This window comes from Meleagris gallopavo, chromosome 15, assembly GCF_905368555.1.
Source record: "Meleagris gallopavo chromosome 15, MGAL_WU_HG_1.1, whole genome shotgun sequence".
NCBI classification, from domain to species: Eukaryota; Metazoa; Chordata; class Aves; order Galliformes; family Phasianidae; genus Meleagris; species Meleagris gallopavo.
The window spans coordinates 3,866,531-3,885,498 of NC_139418.1; the positions used below are offsets into that span (position 1 = coordinate 3,866,531).

Consider the following 18,968-nt stretch of genomic DNA (forward strand, 5'->3'; position numbering starts at 1 on the left):
TAATTAGCTTTAAAAAAACACACACAAAAAAAACTAAAACCAAATTTTAACCCTAGCATATATGTATATGGTTTTGGTTTTGTATGTGCTAAGACCAAAGTCAGAATGGCAATTGTATTTGACAGCAGAGACACCACTGTGTTTTGGATCTCTGTAAGCTGCTTCCTAAGTGCTTGATTAAGGGTACTGAAGTCAGTTTGTTTGGTGTAGTACTGTCAAATTTGTATTAGTGACCAAAGATGCTAAGGAGAACAATTGTAATGAGATGCTTCACAATCTGGATTTAATATATTGAGATTGAGTAGGCTTTAAATAAATCATGTAATACAAAAAGCATCTTCCATAATTAACGGGAAGAGTGGAAGTTTGCTAAGTGCTTCAGAGCAGGCAAAACAATAAAAGCATTGGACAGTTCTCTGCTGTTGTAAACAAAAGCTTATTGCAAATCTTTGGCAGCAAGATGAATCTATGGTGTTTATACAAGGTTTGCAGTGTGTGCAGTTTAGAAGAATTTCTGGAATTGCACACGAGTCTTTTTTCATTTATGAAGCCATATGGATTTGTAAATACGAAAGACGGTTTGAATGTAACCTTTCAGAAGGAAGCTTTGTTTTCTGTCTGCATTTCCCTATGACATTTTGGATAACATATCCAGTTTGCGATCGGTAATCATGAAATGTTTATCTGGAAATGCAGGAGATTAAAGTTGCAGTCAAATGGATTTAGAGCTGTGATATTTCATCAATTTCATTATTCACATACTTCCTTCTTCCTTCTCAAACTGCTGTGTGTAAGCTGGGTTGTACTTGGTTTGCTACCGAACTACTCAGGTGCATGAGGTGCTCCAGGAGTGCAAAACAACACCCTCCTTTCTGTGCTCTGCTCTTGGGACTGCTCTTCACACAGGGTCTTTTCCCTTCAGATGAGGACAGAAATGGTAATCCAGATCAGCTGAGGCATCTTGAAAGTTGCCTTCTTTGCATTTGGGAGGAATGGATTTCATTCCTGTCATCCATGTAGTAATAACTAAGATTTCCCCCTGGCTTATAAAGAAGTGTGTACAGCAAGTGTCAAAACCTGCATTTATCTTTCACACTGGGAGGAGCTATTGCGGCGACAGTGCATCACCAGTAGGGTGAGATGAATCTATACTATCTAATTCTGTGTGTCAACAAAGTAAACTGTAAATGGCAGAAATCAGTTTCTAAGACCAGTTGTAAGCTTAACAACTCTTTGATAGAGCTGAGAAAGAATAAATAAAATGATATTCAGTTTTTGGCATCTTCAGACATGATGTTCTCCTGATTTGAAGAATAGCTAGCACTTGTGTTTTATGTTGCCTGCATCTTTGAGCTGGTAATACGTAGCTCCTGGTGCCGCTGGCCTCCTGACTGCAAGTTCAAGCCATATTTTTTGATGCTTATTCATGTTTTTGCCCTTAACATCTGAAAAATTGTCTGGGTTGAGAGGGGTGGGAAATCTATAACAGACATCTGAAAAGGCACTTTTTAATCTTGCATTTTCAAGAGAAGTCTCCTGTTGTCCCAGACACACTCCAGTAAATGGCTGTTGACACTGGGAATTCCAGTGTGATGAGGTAGAATGTTTGGGTGCAATATCTGAAGATGTGTTACTGGTCTTCTTTGATGCCACTGACACAGTTGTGGAGAATGGAGCACGCTGTACTGCAGGATCTTCCTAGGATAGAGTCACTGCCATTTTTGGTTACTCACCAGTATTTAGTATTTGGCCTGAAGTTTTCTTTCCAGACAGTCCCTCTGAAAATACATGGGAAAATGACAGATTTATTTCGAGTGACTGTTTGATTTAACTTGCATAGGTATAGTGTTAATGCCTGTTCTAAGAATTGTAGTGTTGTTTTTTTTTTCTTTGATAGTGGGTCTTCCAAGTGGCCAAGATGTTGTTTTTACCACTTAAGTGGTGACAACATTACTCCATCTGCATGATGGTTGGACCTTGATTAGTAATAAGGAATCAGCAGATATTCACATTCAGCTTTCTAAGTTCATGAAGTACTTCATTAAGCTTCTGCACAGTTCCGTAATTTGATCCTGCTTCAGAACCCTAAGGCTAGAGGAAGGAAAAGTCTCCACAGTATCATTAATGCTATTTACAGGTATGCACATGCTCTTTCTACAGATTACAGGAAATTGTACTCCCTGTCTCTGCCTTTTGTCTTAATCTTGGAAAAGTGCTTTCCCGCAGTGATGTAATGAGAGTTGCATTAGAGTTTCTGTTTAGCTTTGGTGGCAGAAGCAAAGCAAAAGTTCTCAGTCTTTAATGTTCACCTGAAATAAAATATAAGCTCCCTGAATATGTCAAAACTATGTGCAAGTTCATCAGGAATGTGCTGCATCTTTGAGTGGCACTGTGCAGCTCTTTGAATGTCTGTTGATGTGCTGCCTTGCATTTCTTTTTGGGGCTTGGTTTCATACAGGTTTTACTGGTCTTTGTTGTTACCTTTTCTCATTATTCGTCCATGTTTATTGCACCACGCCATGTTAGTCTGCGTGCTACAATCTCCTACCTTGTCCCATCTTTTCAGTAGACCAAAAAGAGTGATTTGTTGTTCCTCATTGTGTGATTTGCAGTAAGTCAGAGCTCTCCTGCATTTTCTGTCTGTAGCTAAGTCACATTCTGTCTTTCCCAATACTTTCCTTTCTTGAAAGGGGAAAGAATTGTCTCTGTGCTTGTGGGATGAGTAACACCTTCACTTTAAAAATGGAATGACTATGACTCATTTTTATCAGTTTTCTAAGCCACAGATGCAATTTCCAGACAAAACTTTTTAGAACTGGCTTGATTAGGACCAAGACTTCCAGGCTTGTCCCTTCCTTCTTAGAGAAGTCGTATGAATTTGCCACTCAGTGCTGTTAGATGTATCAGTAAATCAACCTGCATGGTAAAGATCAAGTCAGCTAGCAGAGTTGCTGAGATCTAGTCATGCATCTCCATCATGCTTAATCTAGTCTAGTCTTCCAAAAAACTGTTTCATGGGCAGGCTTAATCCACACTGAGGACCTTGTGAAGTTGAGTGACTCTGGAATGATGTAGTAGTTACCATTCAGAGTTGATCAATGGGGAAAAATGGGGAAAATATCAAAAAATGTTAAAACTTATAAAGAATAAAATAGAAATTCACAGATGTCCAGCAGAAGACTGGCTGGGTTTGTGAAGCAAGACAGATCTGTTGAGGTCTCATAAAAATGCAAAACCTTTATCAGCTAAGTGTAGCTGAAAAAAGTCGAAAGCAAAGCTAGTAGAGGAGTATCATGCATGCCCTCATAGTTTATGCCTCCGCATACATCTGCATGTTGCTACTGCTGGAAACAAGATACTGATCTGGATGGACTATAAGTCTGACTCAGCCAAGCTGTTACGTTACTGGTGTTTTTTGTTTTTCATCTATTGCAAGAATCTAAACTGTTGGTCATCTTTTTCAAATTGTATTTTGCTTGTACTGATCTAGCTGCCTAGGACTGAGGAATTAGGAATACCTTCTCCTTCAGTGGACAGATTTAAGACATTTCAGGAAGTTTCACTGTTTTTTCATGTCTAGAGCAGGGGGTATTTAACATCTGCCCCTCACCACCTCACTAAGAAGCTCATTTTAGAAATCTGACTTGAAAAGAATGCTGTCAAATCACCTGTAAGGAAATCCTGTTTCCTATAAGACTTACTTAGCAAAAACATGGGCAAAGCTGGTAGCTTTCCTGAGAGATGTGCTAGTCCAAAAAAATTGTTCTTGTTGGAAAGGAACGTTATAAAATTTTCACTTATTTATATTTCCATATAGAGTCAAGCTTCTCACAACAGTTAAAAACTGAAGAAAATACTGAAGTATGGTTTATGTAATGCAGATTCCCAGAATAGTAATAACATAATGTTTTCTGTAATTTATATTGTTTACAAGCACTATATCTCTACTAATGAAACTGTACAGAAATTGTACTGTACAGAAATAGTCAACTTTCACATATTGGTTGAGTAGAAAGTGCACATCCCAAAACTTGGAACTTTTTGAAGCACCTTATTATTTTGGAAGTCCTAAATACATTGATATTTTCCCTTTGAATTTTGGTGCTTTCATATTTAGCACAACTTCTAATTTTAGTCTTTTGTTGAAAATTCTCAGCTTTTAGTGGTGTCCAGCAAAACGTAGTGTTGATTAGCATGGCCCTAGTCCATTCAAGCATTCTATTAAGTAGTAGTTAGCTCCCCTAAATGGTAGTACAATTTCTTGCAACTTGAAAAAGATATCTGGTCCCAAGTGCGAGTAAGGATAATGTATGTTCTAAAAAATGCATTTGTGTAGCAATAATGGAGCCAGAATCTTGAAAAGTGATTAAAGTTTTATAAAAACTCCTTGATTTTCTTCAGTAGATGTACCATAGACATGAGTTATTGCTAAAACTTTGAAAGTAAACAAGCTATTTTTCAGGGGCAAAATAGAAGATGTTTTTTTGGTGACTGGTAAAATCCTAAGGATACATTAGGCTCGAGAATAGAATTTGATGTGTATAATTGTAGAACAGTGAGCACGCTGTATATGCACTTCTGTTTTGTCCGTGTTTTCAGAGACATGGTGGTTCAGAAGTAAACACAGATCTCTAGTGCAGGAAGGCTGTACTGGGGGGAAAAATACAATAACAACCTAGTAGGTTTGAAGAAATTTGTAGAAGCTAAACCTTGTCTACATTCTGCTTATACCAGAAGTCAGTGTCCTGCTCATTGTCCTAATACAGCTGGCAGCATTTATATTTCAAAGACTTTAAGTAGTTTCAACCACATTCTGAAAAGATTGGATAATTCTAAGAAATGTCACTGGGAAACTATAAAAGGGTAAGAAAAACTTAATCCTGAGAAAAACTGTTAGAGGCTTTTCTGGAGGCATACTTCGTTGATGTTGTACACTGGAAAAAACACAGCATTTCTTAGCCATGTAAAGTACTCTGACCATGGTGTTACCTCAGGGATAAGAGACATCTGGATCTTGATGTTTTTACATTTTTTCTTAAAGCACAGAACTTACATTAGCTTTTCTTGAAATTAGATCAAGCATTGGAATTTGTAGTTGTCTTTTTGCACAAATGAACTGGGTTTGTGATAGATGCAAGTTGTGTTTGGAAATAATTGAGATTTCTCATGGTCATTTGAGAGAAGTAAAAATTGTCTTGTCCTTTTGTACTGTGCCATTAAAAATATGGCAGGATGTCATTTTGTCATAAGATCTTGTGATTTCTGTTCTTGAAGTTCTAGGGCTGAATAAATAGTTGCAGATGAATTCAGGAAAAAAGGCCAACATCAACATGGTAAAACTTGCTCCATAACTGTTAACGGTAGGTTTAATACTATGTGCATCCTGGCAGAAGAGAAAGACACCTTTCTTACAAATGGTATTTTTTAAATATGGTAGCATTCTCTTTTCTAGACTATTCAATGAATGAAGTAGATTTCTCTGAAATGAGAAATTGTATGAGAGACCATTTATCTTTATTTGAAGACGTATAAATTTGCTGCTTTTTTGGTGTTTTTTTGGGTGCATCCAGTTGAGAAAATTATAGTGCCCATTTACTACATTCTGTGGAGTCCTAGAGGGCACTAATATCCTCAAATTTCAGGTTACTATGTCTGTTTGTAGCATGTAATTACAATTACATATTACTCAGCCACTGCTGGCAGGCAAACTTGTTATTGCTGATCAAGGGTGAACCTTTCCTTTCTTTTGTAAACATTTAAAAAATAATAATAAATTTAAAAAGGCACCTCTTCTCTTGAGGAAACTATTAGCAGCTCTCTCAACAGGTCTGCACAGGAGGGATCCAAATACAGGAAAAGTGCAAGAGAGGCAAAGGACAGCCAGCAAGAATGCAGGATGCATGCTTCAGTGAATTGGGTTTGGTTTGCATTGGTACTTCTGACCAGGTCTGCACAGCAACGAGGTTTATTTTAACAATATGATAATAAATGAGCCTGGTTTCATCTAAAACATTTTCATAGTAGGTCACTGATCTATAAGAACTCATGCAAAAGCAAATTTGGGTCTCATTTATATATGTAAGAGGTTCTGTAACCACAGAATTCTTAAGCTTCTGAAAGAATGGTTACAAAGCAAATGGAATAATGACACTCCATTACAGCGTGACCATAATTTGCTTGGAATAGCTGATTACCATTTAACGTTACTTCAGAAGTTTTAAACATTAAAACTTCTGTGGCTTGTTTGTTTGATTTTAGCACTTTTTTTTTAATATCTGATGAAGATTTATAGGGGTATTTGCTTAAGCAAAACACTTGCAGATTTAGAATTGATTTCTTCAGGGACTGTAGGAAATACTTCAAGGTTTGTGTTGCTGTTGGGTAAGAACTGCTTTGTCAGTGGTCTGGAATAATTTGGATGAGCTTTGTTTATCTTAAATAATTTTATCAAAAGGGAATGCTTTTGTGAGTTTTCTCATATTTGAATGATTATACTGCATGTGGTCTTAGAAATTCCATGAATGTTATTGGCTTAATTTCATGCTGTCAAGCACAGCAGCCTTTAAATAATCCCATTTCTGAATAATGATGATTTCAAAGTACTTAACATCTCTCTTCCCTCTCCCTCCCACCCTTTGGAAATATATATATGAATATGTAGATCCTGCAGCCTTTCTGTCATTGGTCATAAGAATATACCTTGTTCCTCTGGCCCAGTTCCAAATTATCCATATCCACTTAGCTGGGGCTCAACTCAAGCTTCAGCCTTCCATATAGAATAGAACTAACTAATTCATGTTGGCTTATGGTTAACTCTAGCATTATGTTTATTATGTTTCCAGTTGTTTACAGATGATCTCCAGTTATTCCTTTTTTTTCTTTTTTTTTCTCTCTGGGTGTTGTAGTATGAGAATCACATGGAAAAAAGAGATTTCTAGGGTTCTTACATGTGCTCTGGGTATTAAGTGTCCATTTGATTTCAATCATTCTGAATAGGATGGGTGTGATGCAGTGTATTAGGCACATGAGATAAATACAAACTGTAGGTACTGAGGTATATCAGGAAAAACTGACCCCTGCAGTTGATAACTTGTTGGGAAAATGAAAATGAATCGGAGGTAATTATCAGAGAAAGTGGGTATTTTTAGATAAGAGTCTCTGTTACAACTGTGGATTTTTGTGGCCAGTTACTCATTATGGCTTAATAGTGATGAAAATATTATTTGAATAATTTCAAATAAGTCATTCCCATAGGCTTGTGATAAAGCACTTGAATTTATGTTGAATATGCAGCGTGTTCTTTGTTCCACTTAATTATTTCCCTGTCTTCATTCTGTTAGCTTTGGAAGATGCATCCTTTGTTAAGCATCCAGTTTAATTTCAGGCAAAAGATGATTATGGTTGTCTTCGTATTTTAATAGTTCTGCTTGGCATATAGCCCCAGGGAGGAAGAAGCAACACGTTGCCACAGAAGCATTCTTTACTATATATGGAGAGGCGTGGTGAGCTGGGCTGGTATCGAGTTTTTGAGCAGATAAATAGGAATACTGTTCTGTTTCTTCTGATAAAAATTGCAACGGTAGCTCTACTTGCAAGTTTAGCTAATTATTCACAGCTATTTCTGACTTCTGGAAATGGTTAGTTTGATTAATATGAGCTTTTAAGTCTTGTTAACAGGGGTAACACAGCTTGGGGATGTGCACACTAGAATTTGCATTTTGCTTTCTTCATAGATTTGCAGTGCTGGGCTGGAGAGATTACTCATTAGTGTAGGATAATATCTTCAGCATGTTTATCTTACTGACTTCACAAAATCTGTTTGAATATAAACAGTGTTGAACAGCAAGGGATATTACAATAGATTCTATAGGTTCCTTGGATAAAGTCCGATTATTCTCACATAAGCTTTGGAACAATAATTAAAAAGTAACTACTTTTTTTCCACTTAATGTTAGAGTTTTGAAGATATAAAAGTTCAAAGATTTTGTGTAAACTTCTAATTTTTTTTTTAAGATTTGAAATAAGAGGGCATGATCATTAAACTTTAGAGCACTGCAGAAATTGAGAAGTGGCTATCTTCTGCAATATCTTATGCAGTGTCTCTGTTTCAAAGTGACCAAGCCTTTTTGCATTTATTTGAATGACTATTTAAAGACAGTATGGAATGTTACATGTCAGGGTCTGGGACAGTCAGATATAAACTGCCACCCTGAATGCATGTAGTTGGGTTTTACAAATACATGCTACTGAGATAAGGGATTGTCTGTTAGCTGACATCTGCTGCTTCTGTGTTTATGGGCTTGCCCATTGGATTGGCACTGCCATCAATAAACATTCTCTGTTAGTAAGATTCTCTGTTCCTCCTTCAGTTAGTTTGGTGCTAACCCTTAAGCCCCTTTCTCTATGATGCAGAGAGCTGACCTCAGACCTTAATGCATGTATGAATGATATTGAATCTTTTTTTTTAATCATGTTGTCTTTGGGAAAATGTTGAAATTTAAAACCTGTTCCTCATACTTATTTTTGCTTGTTAACAATTTGTTCCCAGACAAAGGAAACCTGTGTATAATGTTTATACACAACAGCTTTATCATTCGTCTTGTAACACATTTTTCCACATAAAAAGATTTTGAAAGAAAAGTAAGGATTCTTATATGGAGAACTGAAAACTTGAGTTACCAGTTTGTATGCTGCTTCTTCCTGCAAAGAGAAATGTAGTCTGCTTCTGATAGAGGATGGATAATCTTTTTAGTCTAATGAAAAGTTACTAGTGGAGCTTATTGCTTTTGACAGCTTTGAAAATGTGAACCAGGACCACCCAGTCTGCTATGTTTGTAATAAGAAATCTCAAAGTTGTAACTGTTGTAAACAGTTTTCTTTCTAAAAAACATAATCTTAGCAACATGCAGTGCTGACTTTCACAGTTCTTGGAAAAGCTTCTGTACTACCATCTCATGTAAATAAAATTTGTGTATTTGAAACCATGATCCTGTAAAATTGCAGTGGACTTCCTTATAGTAACCTTATTGAAATTCCGTTTTAAATCATCTGGCTTTATTTCCTTGTTTGTTAGTATAAAGAGATGTTGAGCAAAAGTAATGGACAAAGTTGACTTTTGTGTGTGTGTGTGTGTGTGTGTGTGTGTGTATGCGGTGTCTTACAAAAATAAGTGTTAGAAAACAAGTGAAGAAGTTACATTAATGACAGCAACATATTTCTTGATGATGGCAGGATTTTCTGATGAAACTATTGAATGAAATTGGCTTTGTTCTTACTTCACTGTTTCCTAAGTCAGTATACTTTAAAAAAGAAAATTTAGAAACTTCTTAGAATTCAATAACTCCCGTCTTTCTGCCTGAGACTGCTTTATGCCTGATTTCATTTTTATTGCTTCTTGGTTACACCCAAGCTTGTGATGTAACCGCTTCTCTCTTAAAGGAAGTCTTAGAAACTGCTTCAACTACATCATTTTCCCCGAGGCTCTTCTCCAAGGACAATGCTATAGAGCTCTTTATAACAAAGGAGGAAAAAAAACGGCTTGTTTATAGCCAAATGAGACCCAGATGCTTTGAGTGTGAAACAGAATAAATGACCAAATTGGAGAGTGAACCCAATGGTACTTGGATAATTACCGAGTGTTAAAAGCTGGACTGCTCCATTAAAACTAGCCCTTTTAAAAATTTAAAAGCAGAGTACCTCTGTCTTTGAAGAATGAGCTGAATATTATGTAGTAATAAGAATACAGATCTCGAATCAAGTTTGAAAGATGTTGAACTTGCGAAGGAAGGAATGGAGTACCACTAATATCTTGACAAACTTGTAATGCTTTGATTTTGCAGTAAAGCTGTTGATGCTCGGTAGAAAAGCAGATGTGTAATCCAGAGGTTGGTAGATATTGCTGTTTTCCAGGGGTAAAAACTAGCTAACTATTATATATTAAAAAGAAAACACACACACAAAAAAACCTAGGTCGTTATTGTAATCTAAAAACCTAAGTAACTACAAGGCCCAGTAGCAGAGCTGACAGTTTATATCATTCTCTCTGAACTTTCTAAAATCTTCCATTAGTTATTCAGGCTTTGAGAACAAAGAGATATTGAGCAAGTAAGTGACAAACAACAGCATGATCATTGAAATGGGATTCTTCTTTGTAATTTGTAATAGACAACAATGTAATTTCAATTCTTTTTGAACTAAAAACTGAAATGATCGACTGAGAATGATAAGTTTTTATGCGTGACTATTAAAATAGTCATTTTATGATATAGAAAACTGTTTCCCATGTCTGAACAGCTACAGACCTATGAAGTTGATGGCTCTTGCTTGTAATATGCATGACATCTTGCTATGTATAGTTGTATTTATGTATTGAACTTCTTATTTTCCACTCCTCCTACTGATCATGCCTTTTAATTTAGGTTAGCTGTAGCTTCTGTTCGCTTTCATTGTGAGTGGAACTCCATGAGACAGCAATCTCTGATCTAGAACCGACTCTTCCTATTGTGTAAATACAAGAGATCCAGTTAAGTCCATACTCCAGAGGAAGCATCCCCTCCAAGAAAACGTGACCACTGATGTGAAAACAATTTAAAAATTCTCTTATCCAAATTGAGATACTTCTACTCCTACAGAATTTGTCCAAAAAATAAAATTAAAAAAAAAAAAGGAAATAAGCATAAAAACCCATATAGTTCTAGATTTTTTTTCTCTTCTATTTCATTGTGATAAACTTCTTCAAACTATTGCTAGGTTGGCAGCATTCTCTCTTTCTAACCTCCACTGGCCGTTTCTTTTTTAACAGTCAGAGGGATCTTAATAGTTAAGTTTCTCTTATCCCAGCTTCAGACAGAGAAAGAAATATTATTAGCCTGGTTGGAGCCAGGAAGGTAGGAATTTCACAGTTAATAACTTCTCCATTGTTGTTTTAAGAGCCCTTGATAGTCAGTGATTGACATTGACCTATAGTTGCTGTTTTTTCCCTCCTACCCTTGCCTTCAGGACATGGGACCCTCAGATGGGTGAGGGGCTGAGGGAGGAAGGGGAATACCTGGCTCTTGTTGAGATCTGCTCTGAAAGTTACGCCTCCTATTTTATTGTGTCTGCCCACAATGTCAAAGGCAGATGTTGGTGGGATGGCAGTAGAGGTTGAACCTCCCACCAATATTCCATTACTTTTTGTTGCTGTGCAACAAATGGGAGCAGAGGGGCAGTCTGATGGAATGGCGTCTAACATGGAAGTGCTTATGAAGTAAAGGCATGGGATTGAATTCCTCCTTGTGGAAAAAATGGCTCCCACTGACTTTGATTGACAGTGAACATTTATGGAGATTGAAAGTGGATGAGAGTACAGTGGGGTGGTGGATGGTGCGCTTCAGCAGTGGCAACAGAAATGTGAAAGATATTTCAGATGGCCATGCACAGCTGTCACATCATGAAGTTAATATCTCGATCAGCTCATCCATGCAAATTGTTGGATTATGACATGGGAACTGTGTATGGAGCTGAATATCTGCTTTGGCTCCTTGGAAATGGAGACAGTGTTGGAATATCATCAAGTTTGTTCTAGGTGAATCCTATAATTGCATACCAAGGAGCATAGTGAACACTGAATACAAGTTTGTATACAAATACAAGTTTGTATATCTATTGAACCAATGTGAGGCTGAAGATGCCAGTTTCCTGGATTTTATTATTGGTGACAAGATGTGACAGTGGCATAAACACTGTGATCTGCAGTCAAAATGGCAGTCCGTGGGTTGGTCTCATGTAAATTCTCCATCAAAGAAAAAGTTCAAGATGCAACCCTCAGCAGGTAAAGTGATGTGACTGTCTTTTGGGATAGAGAGGCAGTGATCCTTCTGGACTTTCTGGAACCTAAGCAAACCATCAATTCTGTCCACTACATCACAGTGCTGACTAAGCTGAAGTCTTGAGCTTCCAGAGTCAAGTCAGAGAAGAGAGTCTTTCTCTTGTAAGGCAATAATGCCAGTCCCCAAAGCATTTTGAAGACTGAGGGGCACATTGCCAGTCTTGGCTGGAGTGAACCGCATCCACTGTGTAGTCTGGATTTGGTGCCTTCTGACTTTCTTTTCTTTGGGCTGCTCAAAGATGGACTGAGTGGGCCACATTTTCCTAGCAATAATGATATGAAATAGTGGGTCACCTCTTCTGGTGTAAATTTTTATGATCACAGCATTGCAGACTTTTTATGGACTCTCATTTACAGACTCTCCTTAATGGAGAAAGTATGTAGCTGATGGTGGTGTCTGTTGAAAAACAGGGCTTTGTAGCTAAGAATTTTTTCTATCAAATAGTAATATTGTGCTCTTTGTGTCTGTTGTAGTTTCCATGGAAATAAATAAGAGACATGACTTTCTAAGGGACTGAAGTATATAAGCAAAACATTTTTGGTAGGGGAAAGGGAGTGTGACTTTTGTTGAAACAGTAAAGAGCTATATGTGGCCCATCTCAAAACAACAAAAAAAGAAACACTACAATGAGCCAAAAGTACATTGGAAGATGTATTCTGGTCACTTTTAAAATTCACAAATTCTTTAAACATCTTTTTTAGTCTATCTGAATCATGAAGTAGGAAGATGCAGAAAGATATGAAATAATGTATCTATTTTTATTATGTGAGAATAATATTTGAGAACAGAAATCTGCATCTAAATATATCTTTGAGGAGCAAAAGGGGCTTACTGGAGGCATGTGAAGATGTCCAGAGTTGGAACACAAGGGATTTCAGTGAAGTAAATTGAAATGAAAAAAGTCATGTTCATATAGACATAATTGGTATAAACATACACACCCTGTACAGACATACCTGTCTCTTGGTTGCAACTCTGATTATGTATGTCTTGCTTTGCTTCTTGCAGTTCAATATTTTTTAAGCCTTACATTGGGAACACTTTCAGTTTGCGCAGCAGACCAACTTCATCATCTGAAAAAGCTTTGCAGTTCTTTGAATACATACTTAAAATCTGCATTTGTATTGCTTAGCATATGTTAACATTTTTTGTACTGAATTTTATTCCTGATAAACTGAATGGAAAACAGAAAATGTACCAAAAGCAAGAAGTTAATATCTGTAGTAGCTTAGACCCACTGTACAAGTAAGGCACTATTAGATCTCTAGTTGAAACTCTAAGAGCAAATGAAGAAAGCACATAAATGATATTTCTATGGAAAACACTCTAAGCTTGATGTTTCTTGTGGCAGAGATCACAGGAATCATCAGTTGAACTTTTGTCATTAATATTACTTAATATTTTTCTTAGTTGCCTGTCGCTTATATAAACATACAAACTAGCACTAATGGTATACAACCAGTTGCTGTGCAAAATAACTGACTGTTGCACAGAAAAATAAACATTTATTCTTTTAAGCTATCATCAATAGCATTGGATGCTTCTAAATTTTTCTTTTATTACAAAATTGTCTTTCTCCAAACCTTATATGACCATTCTTGAAATGGAAATTCTAAGTTTTCAGTCTTCAACGTGTAGATACACAGTGGCTTTAAGAGAATAAACCTGCCATCTAGCAGGCTTCTGATAATTTCTAACACTTGAAAAATCTCTGTACAGTAAGTAAGTTGACGTTTTCATGGATGTACTTTCTGAAAAGTGACTTCTGGGTTGGATACTATTGCAATTGTTAAGTTGGAACTTAACAAACAAAGAAACATTTTCAAGTTTAACTTGCAATGAGTTATATGGTATTTTGCCATTCAGGCACTGAATGCCACTAGCTCTTTCTGGAGTTTATAATCAACCTTCACTTTGTATTACTAAGGGAAGAAAAACACACTCCACACTTGCGTATTTTTAGGTTACCTGTAACAGTATGCTGAGCAGTTTGGCTCTGTGTAGAGGTCCTTGTTTGCTGCCAGTGGAGACCTTGATGCTCTTCCTTTTTAAAAATCCAAATATGTATTCGTGCAGGGATTATGTCACAGAGTTCTTTTGGAGTACATTCTGTGGTGCCTACAAATATTTTAATCTTTCAAATACTCATTTATTTCTTAATGAGTTTTTTGATATTCATGAAGGTCTGCTTTTCAAAGTTAAACCAAGGAATCCAATACAGTGACATTTCCATTCTCATAGTCAGGGCCTCAGAGTGTAATACAAGAACCAGATCTTGTGCATGTTTTTGATAGATTATTTTCTTGTGCATTCTGTTATTATGGCTCTGTGAAGCACTCATTTGTGGTATCTTAAAATATAATTTTGACACCATACTCTGATGTGACAATTTGACGTTTTACATGGGGCCAGCAGCTCAGTATCTCAATAGAACTGGGGTACAACTTTGAAAAGACAAAATATTTTTTATTTCTTTTTTGCTTACAAGTGTAATGTAATTTTGATTTTTAAAGATAGATTTTTTAATTGGTAATAAATATTGTGATACCTGTCTTGAAAGCACAAGAGGCTTTATTTCAATAACTTGAAAAACTATGTGAAATTAAGCATGATTTTTCTGGAAGGAGAGAGAAGAAAAAGCACTGCAGTACTATTTTTTTCTCTTCTACTATTTTGCCTTCATCACACATGTTTTCAATTAATTCTAACAGGTGATAGCTTCAGCAGTTGCACCTGAGATCTTCCTAGTCATGCATTTACTTATTTCTTTATTTTTCTTTTGAGAAAGATGCACCTTATAGTAGCCATAGCTGAATCAGGATCCCAAACTACTGACACTGTTGTGCAGTGTTTCTGGAGGAATTGTTACCTCATACCTACTTGCCTGTCTGTGTTGACAAGGTCTGTGACTATCTCAGAGAACAGTCTACTGCTTTTAATGCTCAAATAGCTGCTGGAGTCAGTGTGAGTAGCTGCAGCTGACCCCTGTAATACAGACTTTCACTCATCTCAGTATCAGCTGATTGAGGTTGCTTGTATCAAGTAAAAGACTTAAAAAGTAGAGGAAGGGTTAAAAATCATTTTCATATGCCTGGCCCAAAATTACAGCCCAGCACCTGTAAAATCTTGAGTGACCAGCTGCAATGAATAGCCCCTGCCAATGCTGTAGAAAACTGTGAGGAAGAACAGGCAAGTCTATCTTTGAGTTTATTTTAATTTTGTTTCCTGGTTTGTGTATTTTGTAAGTTTTCTCCTTAAGCTTTTTTTTCTCTTTTTCTTCCTTTTTTTTTTTTTCTTTTGTATTTTTAAATGGCTTAGTCTACTCTGTTTAAGAAAAGTAGATTTCTTCTCCAGATCAATACGAGCAGGTGAGTCTTTCTCAGAGCACAGCTCATGACTTCCTTATTTTAAAGGTATATTGAATTATTCCTTGGAGATGCACTATCATTGTAATTAATTTGTTGTTGTTGTTCCTACCTTATTTTATATCTGCCTTGAAAACAGTTTCTTGCAATATCCAGAATAAATCAACAAGTAACCTAAGATATGTATGTTAGGAAGCAATAGTAGCGTGTCTTGCTGTCTGTAGTGCTGAAGGGAGGGCTTATTCTTCTCTTAAAACTTCATGGGCACATCTAATAACAGGCTGACTTTTTTACATAAACCTACCATTCAAGACTACTGTAGTGGACAGAGATATGCATATATATATATATAAAACACACTATGAATGTTATTGTATGTTAAGTGTTAGACATTTTATAGAAGTACATGTATCTCAGTTCTTCAAACTCTGTTTATCCTTGTGTTCCTATGTAAGGTGATTAGGAGAGTTGATTGCTCATATGCCTGGCTTTTTATGAATGATTTTAATAGGAGGAAATAACACTGTATCCAAGCACAGGAAGTTGGTACCCTTGAATGAGTTTTCCCATTTACTAAGCAATTTTTTTTTTTTTTTTTTTTTTGTGAGAAGTGTGGCAATGCCTTGTAGTAATTTCAGAAGAAACAGTAGTTCACTTCTGTTGTAAATTCCAGCATACAGAAATAAAGGTTTTTGTAGCCATTACTATTTCTTGCTCCCAAGACATACTCCAACAGACATACAGGTGAACATTTGTTCCTTGTGAGGGGTGGTTGTGCTGTATTGGTGTGGTGGTCTCATACAAAGGTGATGTATGGACTCATGGGGACACACTAATTGTGTGTTGAGTACTACTGAGTAAAGCTGGTGATCAGTTGTCTTTTGTAGGTTATGCATGGGGACTTGAAGAGCAGAACAGTTCAGTATGTGTGAACTCACATTTCCCATGTGCAGTAGTGTTAAAGATAATTTGGATGACGGAGGGCCTTGCAGTGCGTGGATGTTGTTGGCTATACAGTCAGCATGCATTAGATCAGACTTACTGCCTGACTCAATGCAGGTATTGCCAGCACCTATGTGACTCTTGGGAGGGTCTCTCTGCATAGTTCTTCAGCTTCCAGGAGATTTTATTAGTTTGAGCTCCATGCTGTGTGCATCCACAGAGCAGCTTCTAGTCCAACTCTGGAGCTAATCTGTTCTGTGGCAGGAGGTGATTATGTATCTCTCTCCCCAGTGCATTGCATTCCCTGAACTTTGCAGGTCTTATTAGCTCTAAAACATCCCATTCAAAATAATTCAGAGACTGAACAACTGCATTTTCATCCAGCAGTCTCTGGTCAAATAAACTGAACCTGGTCTTCTCTGGCTGTGTAATCAGATTCCTTCCTTCCCCTAGGCATACCTCGGTATTGGTACAGTGATGGTGATGAGCGGGTGCGGATTGTGCAGCCAACGTGTTTCTAACATGAGAGGACAGATGAATGATTTCATTTGTAGTGTGCTGTGAGTCCCAGGTTGTGCTCTCACTTCGAGCAATGCAAAGGAGTTGGTGTGGCAGTAACATTTTGACCTCTCCAAAAAATCTTTACATAAACTTAGCAAATTTTGTTTATGATCTTCTTTTCTATTAATTTTTGTTTTACTGGAATAAATGGCTTAAAGTTTTTCAAGATATTTATTATAAAATGAGAAACACTGCTGTATATAGAGTTAACCTCTTGATAGGGTCAAGATTTGTGATGATATGGAGATGAAAGGCTGCAATAGGTAAAAGTCTCATGCAAGCACAGGGTATTTCAGTATTGCTCTTGTGATTTTCATTTATTTTTTTTAATTTTTTCCTGTGTGAAGATGCTGCTGCCAAACTGGTTCCTTAAAGCACATTTAGCTAGTGCATTGAAGTTCTGCTTGAGAGCGCTCCATTAGAGCTTGCCCTGCCTTGTGCTGGCATTACTAGTGCTTGCTTCACTTTGCACTTGACGTTTATTTCTGTGTCATTGGGTTTACTGGTGGATGAGGATAAAATCAAGTTCCCATAAAATGATGCATGAGGAGCTGTTCCACTACATTTCATTCATGCTTGGCACTTGCCATCGAACCGAAGGAAAAAGGGCTTACTGGTGACCATGCAGAGGTTTTTTTTTTGTTTGTTAAAATAGTTTAGAACTCTTCAGTGTTTCTTTTATGAGGTTTAAAAGAATCTTGTCCAGTAGTTTGATACTTCTATGTTAAGAACTTCCTTAACAAACTTTCTCTCAGTCCCGGGAAGAGAAATAAGTGTAATTGGGATTTTTCTTAGGCTGTTGGTGGTGTACTGGTATAAAGCAATTGTGACTGTATTTAGCATATAAAATATCTAAGTTTATAAGGGCTGATCCAGTCTTTGGTGAATATTGAATTATGATCTGTTTACATGCTGTGTGTGGTGTTGAAGAGATACAATACCCTGCTAGTCTCCCCTGAGGATCAAAGTGTGAATAAAATGACTTTAGCAGAAATTACAACCTGAAGCAAGTCTTAGGAAGTGATGGAAATGGTCGTGGAGTCCCGAAACAGTTTCTCGTAGTTATCAGTACTTGCACCTCTGTGACTCACCAGCTGTAAGCCCAGTTTGGCTGTGATAATGTAATACTGTATGCTTGCAGTATACTGAGGACAGCATCACGTGCTTATCACATCTAGGAGCACTAATGTGTGGATGAGTTGTTTTGAAAATCAAGCTTATGCATGAGTTGAGGCAAACTTACAATGACTTAATGGTACTGGTCTTTGACAGGAGGCTTTAGTTTGCTTACTGCTGCAGTATGAAAAAGTCAACTCTTCATTTCTAACAGTACTGTGTTAAAATTTTACAACATGTTTAGACCAACGTGAAATGTTTTCTATCCTTGAACAGCAGGTTGTAATGTGAAGCTGTATTCTCACAAATATTTTTTTCATTGTATTTTAAGACTTTTTTTTCTCTATGAAATATATATATTTAACTGAAAATGTGAATTTGCGGAGGGTGAAGTTGCACACTCTCAGCTTCAAAGAGAAGGCAAGCTTGATTCAATATAGAAGTGTGAAATTTCACACTGCTAAAGGAATCCAGTTGGAAAACTCCTATATGTACTTTCCCAAATACAGACGGGTGCTTCGTGTTTCCTATGTTTATGTTTAGCGTTTCATTTACTGATTTGTTCAAAATTAAATTGCTTACTTGGTAAAAGTGATGTGAAATAACCAATTTCTATATCTGCTTACATCAGCAAGCAGCATGCCTAATGCATACGTGTTTAGGCTTTGTAAGCAAGCTTGCATATCCAGCCTTTGATCTGTCATAGGTGTTAGAAAGAGGAGTAGATAATTCCCCTTTCCCTTACTGCTGCTTTCTCTTGCAAGACTTGTTCATATGGTTGCCATATGAAGACTGCGCTTCTAACTCCACAAGGTTAGAGTGATCTCTGAGGAAGGCCTTTCAATTCAAAAAGAATTTTGACTTCTGAGAGCGAAATAACTCAGTTGCAAGGAAACTGGGCACCAGATATTGAGTGCTAAGTATCAGTAGGTTCTGAAAGTTCCAGTTTTCTTCTGTGATCAAAATTCTAGCAAATAGACATCTGTTATCAAGGTGAAATTTAAGTTAGATTGGGAAAAAGAGAGGGAAGAAGACAGTAATACAAAGGCACGTGGAAGAAGCCATCTTTAGATGGTGTAGCTGTATGAAATTGTAATGTCCACTTCAACATGCA

The 18,968-nt window shown here is 36.9% G+C and overlaps 1 protein-coding gene across 5 annotated transcripts in view; it reads left to right on the forward strand.

The window, feature by feature from the left end:
- The window catches only part of SLIT3 (slit guidance ligand 3), a 484,215-nt gene that overhangs the window by 36,532 nt on the left and 428,715 nt on the right, over positions 1–18,968 (forward strand). The window lies entirely within an intron of this gene.